The 7940-nt window shown below is 51.1% G+C and overlaps 1 non-coding gene across 1 annotated transcript; it reads right to left on the bottom strand.

Moving 5' to 3' along the window:
• Positions 1-987: 987 nt before the first annotated feature.
• On the bottom strand, positions 988-1061 carry TRNAI-AAU (transfer RNA isoleucine (anticodon AAU)). The gene has a single exon. It is a non-coding gene; the product is annotated as a tRNA-Ile (tRNA).
• Positions 1062-7940: the final 6879 nt, after the last annotated feature.

Here is a 7940-nt window from a genome sequence, read left to right as displayed (position 1 = left end):
TCTGGGGCTGCCTTGTTGCGTGAAGGCGTCATTGTGAACTAGATTATTTTGGAGGAATAATTCTGGAATAAACTCTTCTGAAATAACTCTGCACCTCTCTGCTCACTGCCTGTCAGCATCACGTAAAGCACCAGAATGTCCACTGTGGCCTGTGATAGCTGCACTGGGGAGGCTGGTGCCAGTGCTGGAAGCTCCTGAGGAGTGGGAGGGGATCTGGTTTGCTTGGCCTGTTCCCTCTGAGACCACCTGTGCTCCTCCTCCCATTTCACCTCTTCCTATCCCACCTCTGCCTCTTCCCCTGAGCTCTGCTGCCAGCTGCCTGCTGCTCTCTCCTCTCCTCCCCACAGGCCTCTCCCCGTTCCCCAAGGGCTGCCAGCCAACCCCACCTCTGCAGAGACCCACCCACCCATCCTGTCACCTCTACCTCTCTGCCCCTCTCCTGAGCTCCCATGGCCAAAGCTGCTCATCATGGACTTCCTCCAGGGCCTGCTCCTTGTGCTTCTGCACCCCACCCCCAAGGGCCCTTCCTGCGCCTTCCCCAGCCCTCTGCCCCCCAGAGCAGCAGCTGGGGGACCTGAGTGAAGAAGCAGAACTCAGGCAGGAAGAGGAGCAGGGCAGGCAGGGACTGGCACCACTGGTGAGTTACCTGGGCCTGTGGTGCTGCAGTAGCAGGTGTCCAGGGAGGGAGCCTGTGAGGCCGGAAGGCCTTTGTGGGGAGATGGGGAGCAGAGAAAGCCAATGGAGCTGCTGGCAGGGGCTGGTGCCCTTGGCAGAGGGCTCCTGCTGCCCCTTCCTGTGGGAGGTGTGTGTTGCAGAGTTGGGAATCTGGGGATCCTCACCTCACACAGGCCCACTCTGCAGCCCTTCCCTCTGCCTGGGGTGGTGACTCTGACTTGCTCCCTGCCAACCTGTCAGCCTGGTTCCTTCAGCTCTTTTGGGCTTGTGTCCAGAGCAGCCACATCAAGGCCAGCAGAAAAGACCTGCCCATGGCCAGCATGGGGCTTGAACCCACGACCTTGGCGTTATTCACACCACACTCTGACCAACTGAACTAACCAGCCAGTTGCAAAGGGTCTCACAAGGGGCCTTTTTGGAAATGAGCAACAGGCAGCTGCAGGGCCACTGGACTGGGATTTCCTCCCCTCCCCCACCAGCCTGGCCTCCCCTTTCAGACTCTCTCACCCATCCCCCACTGCTCGGAGCCCAGCTGGGGGTTCCCCCAGCCCCGGCTGCCCCTTGCCAGCTGTCCTGGGCCCTGCAGTGGGTCCCTCAGATCCTGCCTCTCCCACCCCTCCGCAGTGCCCTGATCCCCTTGTCCCCTCAGACCCTGCCAACCCCCCCCCCCACTGCCCTTTTCCCCTCCTCCCTCAGCCACAAGCCCTGCCCGGGTTCCCCTTCACACCTCCCACCTCTCCCCTGGCACCCAAACTCCTCCTCCCTCTGCACTGCAGAGTAACCAGCTGAAACCTTGGGCCCTGCCCAGGGGCTGTGTCAGAACGTCTCCCACCTGCACAATTCATGTCCACTGCAGGGGTTTTGCTTCCCAGCAAGGTTAGGAAATGTTGGTGAGGAAGCAGAAGGAAGCTACAAGAGGGATCTCAGGTGTGTCAGGTCAGCACTGGCGACAGCTGGGTTGAGAGGTGAATTACCACGGGGGTGGGGGCAGAGCTGGGTGTGCCTGGGAGTGAGACGCTCCGTGTCATGCACTAGTGTGTGCACAGACGGGGCTGGGGGGTGTCTCTGCAGCGGCAGGGCTGGGGCAGGAGCTGCTCCCGCAGACAGGGAAGAACAGAGCTCCTGCCGACAGGGAATTGTGTCTGTGTTACAAACGTGCTGAAGGAGCTGGCTGGCACAGGCAGCCCCCAGAACCACAAAGCTGTGAGGCACAGACTCTCTTCTGGCAGCCACAGCAGCACCTTCCCCACACCAATCACAACTGCCTTTTCCCGAGCTCCAGGCTGTGACTAGATTCTTTCCAACGTTCCTTTTCCATCAGCCTTTACCTTCCCCAGCAGGGAGAGAGATTGCCAAGGGAGGACATACAACAGGGAACCACTGGGCATCTCCTGTTTATGGGGCAGGTATGTTAGCCAGCTAAGCCACAATCGTCTCCTTGTTATCTTACTGCTTCCTGATAGGAAGGTAACTGTGTTCGTCTGTGTCTTAAACCAAAAAACAGCCCTGTAGCACTTGAAAGAAATGTGTTTTTGTGGGGCCAACCCACACGGCTGGACTGCCCACAACAACCCCACCTTCCCATTCCCCAGCACAGACATTGTGCCGGAGGGAAGCTGGAGTTGCTGCCCAGAGGACATTGAGGACGGGAAGAGTTAAAATGCCCCTTTCACTTTTTGTGCCCTCTGGAATGCACAGGTCAGAAACCACCAATCTCCCCTCCTCTCTCCCCACCTGCCCCAGTGCCAGGATCCCACAGGACACTGAGGATGGGAGGAGTTCGGGTTTTTGTGTTTTTTATGTGTCTTTCATGTTCCAGACCCTTGGGGTGCGTTTGCAGAGGGGGCTGCCAGGGGCAGGATATGAGCCCTGCAGGGCACTGGTGGGTGTGTCTGTGACATCACAAGGGCCTTTGGAAGAACCTCAGGGTTTGTTCTGTTTGAGACCTCCTGAGGCCCCTTCCAGTTCTATGACATGTGTATACTCATATGTATAAATAAATATATATATATATATATATATATATATATATATATATATAAACTCTGTAGTGTCGACACACCCGAAATAATCCCACACTGTGACTGGTTGTAATCAGGAATTTGTCTTTACACATTGCCAGTTCACCACCACTGTTATTCCCCAGGGCAGAGGTTTTCCAGGTTTGTCTGCACTACAGAGTTATTTCAGAACAGCTTATTTCACAATTATTCCTCCCAAATAAGCCATTTGATAATAAGGCTTTCACGTGACAAGGAAGCCCCAGAATAAACAAAACCTATTGGAAAACAGCACGTCCCCACACCAGACAGCCTAGCTCAGGTTACAGCCCTTGAAGCACACGGGCGCTATGGCAACACAGCAGCATTATTTCGGAATAAACTATTCTTTGAAAGAGCCCCAGTTACCTGTCCATACAGCCCCCATTCTCTCTTTTGGAATAGGCACTATTTCTCGTACAAAGAGGTTTAAAGACCTCAAAAAAAGCCATCCACTATTTCTAAATTAGTTCAGTAACCTGCCTGGCTGTCTCAGGCTGTGTCTGCACTGTGACTATCCTCCAGTCTCTTTTATGGAGTACTGGAAGTGGAAGGGACCTCACGAGGTCTTTAAACCTCATTCTATGAGAAATAGTGCCTGTTCCAAGAGAGAGAATGGGGGCTGTATGGACAGGTAAGTGGGGCTCTTTCAAAGAATAGTTTATTCCGAAATAATGCTGCTGTGTCGCCATAGCGCCCGTGTGCTTCAAGGACTCTAATCTGAACTAGGCTCTCTTGTGTGTGGACTTGTTGTTTTCCAATAGGTTTTGTTTATGCCGGGGCTTCCTTGGCGCGTGAAGGGGTTCTTATCAAATGGCTTATTTGGGAGGAATAATTCTGAAATAAGCTATTCTGAAATAACTCTGTAGTGCAGGCAAACCTGGAAAACCTCTGCCCTGGGGAATAACAATGGTGGTGAACTGGCAATGTGAAAAGACAAATTCCTTATTATAACCAGTCACAGTGTGGGATTATTTCGGGTGTGTCGACACTACAGAGTTTATATGGGAACTTCTCAAATTGGAGACTTTCTGTCTCCTTCTGCCCTTCAGTCCCACTTGTGCAACTCTACACAACCCCTTTGGTTTATTATCTGCCATTAATAATTATCTGCCATTCAGCGCAGAGCCGGTGCAGTCAGTAGAACACTTTACAAGCAATTGACTAACCCGCCAGTGCTTCAAAGTGCCTGGGCTACTTCAAAGGAATGGCAGCTTAGCCGTGGCTGCACACAAGCTGCTAACAAGGTGCTGAGCCTGATTAAAGACGGCCCAGCCCTGCCCCAGAGCCAGGGCTGCTACACAGACTGTGTGTGCCCTGCTCTGCCGTAGGGGTTGAGCCTGACTCATGAACTGTGGCCCTGCCCTTACACCTTGACTACCTATGTGGGACGTGGCCAATCCTGCCCCAGGGCCAGGGTCCATCGCCAAAGTCCCTTGAGTCCTCAAAGTTTGGAGGAGTTTAACACTTTGAAGTTGCCGGGAGCGGGGGAGAATTAGCTGAATGAGGTGCTGCGTATGCAGCACAGCACTTCATTGATGACGTCCTCACGCCCTGCTTACCAGCCTCCCTTTGAAGGAGGGCAGTGGTGGAGACAGACCCATTTGCCCCAGACTCCTAAATGGCTCCCCTCAAGGGCTGAGCTCACCCCCCGGGTTTAACAGGCCAATGCTCAAGGCACTGAGCTCGCCGGCCTGCAGAGCAGGACCTCCCAAGGGGGCTTTTTGGAAATGAGCAACAGGCAGCTGCAGGGCCCCTGGCCACTGAATGAGATTTCCTCCCCTCCCCCACCAGCCTGGCCTCCCCTTTCAGACTCTCTCACCCATCCCCCACTGCTCTGAGCCCAGCTGGGGGTTCCCGCAGACCCGGCTGCCCCTTGCCAGCTGTCCTGGGCCCCACAGTGGGTCCCCTCAGATCCTGACTCTCCCACCCCTCCGCAGAGCCCTGATCCCCTTGTCCCCTCAGACCCTGCCAACCCCCCCACTGCCCTTTTCCCCTCCTCCCTCAGCCACAAGCCCTGGCCGGGTTCCCCTTCACACCTGCCACCCGTCCTCCCTGGCACCCGGCCTCCTCCTCCCTCTGCACTGTTTGTCACCCACTGAGGTCTTGGGCCCTGCCACAGGCTGTGTCAGAACAGAGACAGCCCGTGGGTGCAGCCCCTGCCTGGAGAGATCCTGCTTCTGTGTCTTCACGTGCCGCTTCTTCCAGAAGTGACGTGGTAATGAGCTGTCCTGGAGATGTGGGTAATGTGGGTAAGTGTAAGGTAATGCACATTGGAAAAAATAACCCAAATTACACGTACAACATGATGGGGTCAAATTTAGCTACGACAGATCAGGAAAGGGATCTTGGAGTTATAGTGGATAGTTCTCTGAAGACATCCACGCAGTGTGCAGCGGCAGTTAGTAAGGCAAATAGGATGTTAGGAATTATTAAAAAAGGGATAGATAATAAGACAAAAGATATCATACTTCCCCTATATAAAACTATGGTATGCCCACATCTTGAGTACTGCATGCAGATGTGGTCTCCTCACCTCAAAAAAGATATATTGGCATTTGAAAAGGTTCAGAAAAGGGCAACTAAGATGATTAGGGGTTTGGAATGGGTCCCATATGGGGAGAGGCTAGAGAGACTGGGACTTTTCAGTCTGGAAAAGAGGCGATTGAGGGGCGATATGGTAGAGGTATATAAAATCATGAATGGTGTGGAGAAAGTGAATATAGAAAAATTATTTACCTTTTCCCATAATACAAGAACTAGGGGACACCAAATGAAATTGATGGGTAGTAGGTTCAAAACTAACAAAAGGAAATTTTTCTTCACACAGCACCCAGTCAACCTGTGGAACTCCTTGCCGGAAGAGGCTGTGAAGGTCAGGACTCTATTAGGGTTTAAAAAAGAGCTTGATAAATTTTTGCAGGTTAGGTCCATAAATGGCTATTAGCCAGGGGTAAAGTATGGTGCCCCAGCCTTCAGTACAAGGGCAGGAGATGGATGGCAGGAGATAAATCACTTGATCATTGTCTTCTGTTCTCCTTCTCTGGGGCACCTGGCATTGGCCACTGTCGGCAGACGGGATACTGGGCTGGATGGACCTTTGGTCTGACCCAGTATGGCCATTCTTATGCTCTTATGATGCAAATGAGGCATGGATGGAAATGTTCTGTACCTCATTAGCATATGGGCGCATTATGTGGAGTCCAGAAAAAGCTCTTCCAGACTCCAAAATACACGTTCAGACGTGCAGGGCACGGGGATCTTACAGAAGGAAACGCTCCTTCCAGAAGCCCCCTCTTCCTCAGTTTTTCTTTCCTTTTTTATTCATTAATTTTTAGTCATTTCATTTTTTAATTCCTCATGAGGGCTGTTCAGTATTTTCACATTATTGATGCATTTGGGGACAAAATTCTTTGAGACAAGATTCCAACATTTAATCTCCTCCTCATAATGCCATACCAAAACTAATTATTTTCTCCAGGTCAGACTGGGGGAGGTCTCGGGGGGGGGCGAGCTATTTTGTAGCATCACAAAGCAAGCAGTTCTGTCACACCTTAAAGATGAACACATTCCTGTATGAGGGAAAGAGCTAAGTGGTAGTTTCATTCATGGTCACAGTTAGATTATTGCTTTGGTAAGGGGACTGATAATAGGAAGATGGGTCCTCGAGCCTGAAGGTGTGTGGCCACCACCAGAAGAACTGTGGAACATGCAGCAGGGCCAAGGGATGGGAGGGAAGCTGGAACATGCATGGAACGAACTGTGATCTTCCCTTTCCTTTCAGAGATGGGGGTTCATGATGTCCTCATGCCACAATGTCTGGCTGTGTGTTTTCTTTTAATCATTCTCAGTTCTCCATATTTCCTTACACACATTGCTGGTTAGGAAACTTTCTCCGCTATTAATCTTTGTGCCTATATATGCTGTATGGTACTTCTATCTTTCCCAAATCCCATGTGCTTGTCTGCTAGATGTTCTTTTAGCAGTGATCTCAATCGCTCCATCAGTATCATCATCAGCACCTTGCCTTGATGATTCATTAGTGCAATAGTTCTGTGCACTTCCTTTCTTCTGTGTTGTCACTAGCACAGACCTTCTCCATTCCTTAGTGGCCTTTCCTTCTTTCCTTGCGACGCTACAGAGTTGGTGTATTTCCTGAATCACACTGAATCATACTTTCTGTGCTCTATTTGATCATCTCTCCCATGAGCTTATCATTTCCAGGGCTTTTGTTTTTCTTTAGTCGTCTCACTGCTCTTTCTACGTCCTCCTTCTAAATATCAGATGTAGCTCTGCTATCTGCACACTCCTGACCCCTGCAGGCCCCAACTCTTGGGCCTGACCAGCTTTGATGGAGTTTGGATCTTGTAATGCATGGGAGGAAGCTGAGCTTGTTCTGGGTGGAGTCACATGGACCAGGCAGGTAAAGGCCGTGTTTACACTAGTCCCAAACTTCAAAATGGCCACGCAAATGGCCATTTCGAAGTTTACTAATGAAGCACTGAAATGCTGAAATGCATGAGCAGATGGGAATAAGGGGACTTTGAAGTAGGTGGGTTCTTTTCAAAAAGGAGCCCCATCTGGATGAGCCACGCAGCAGCAAGCCACGTCAATTTTGAAGTGCGGCGGCTGCCCGCATGCTAATGAAGAGCTGAATATGCATTTCAGTGCTTCATAAGTAAACTTCAAAATGGACATTTGCGTGGCAATTTCAAAGTTTGGGGCTAGTGTAGACATGGCCAAAGAGTGGTGAAGGACTAAGCCCAGCCGCACCAGCACCCTGAGATCATGAATCTCACTCCAACCAGGAGGGACTGTGGGGAAGTCCTTGGCAAGGTGAAGTCAGGTGCAGCTGGTGTGTGGGGCTGTTTGGTTTACTTTTGTCTAAAATTGTGAGAAGTGACATTTGCTTTTTCTCAGAAGATGGGTTTGTTTTGCAAGGCCATCTGTTGCTCAGGGAGCAAGAAGTCTTGAGTTGAACTCCCTGATGCTCCCTCCAAAGAGTGTGTTCGTTGCTGTCCCTGACCTTGCGTTGCCAACATTTTTCTTACCCACAGTGTGGTTTGTGAACTGTCCTGAGTGTGTAGTTGGTTTCTTGCTTCAAAGCTGGGAGGAGAGGTTGGAAATGACCTTGGAAAGGTGAAGTTAAGTGTAGGATTTATCAGAGCACTGGGGGTTTATTGAAACCTGATTCTGTGGAAAGCCCAGTGCTTCATTTACAAGAAG

Source organism: Carettochelys insculpta, unplaced genomic scaffold (assembly GCF_033958435.1).
Source record: "Carettochelys insculpta isolate YL-2023 unplaced genomic scaffold, ASM3395843v1 scaffold_0035, whole genome shotgun sequence".
NCBI classification, from domain to species: domain Eukaryota; kingdom Metazoa; phylum Chordata; order Testudines; family Carettochelyidae; genus Carettochelys; species Carettochelys insculpta.
The sequence above is the reverse complement of the archived record's forward strand: the minus strand, read 5'-3'. Positions and strand labels throughout refer to the sequence as shown.